Here is a 235-nt window from a genome sequence, read left to right on the forward strand (position 1 = left end):
AAGTCGAGCTGCAGAGACCCCTGGCGCTATTTATGATCGTAATAATTGCGGAGACACACTTTGCTTCACGCCGCCGCAGCGTCCGCGGAGGCGCTAATTTGGCCGCTCTGCTGCAACTCTTGATTTAGAGACGCCGTGGTGTGCGCGGCCTTCTTGGTGTCGCCGGAATCGTAATGATCTCGAGGGAGAACGACTTGTCTCCTTGATTTGGTTGTCTCTTGCTGTTCATCTGTCG

This window comes from Penaeus monodon, chromosome 27 (assembly GCF_015228065.2).
Source record: "Penaeus monodon isolate SGIC_2016 chromosome 27, NSTDA_Pmon_1, whole genome shotgun sequence".
NCBI lineage: Eukaryota > Metazoa > Arthropoda > Malacostraca > Decapoda > Penaeidae > Penaeus > Penaeus monodon.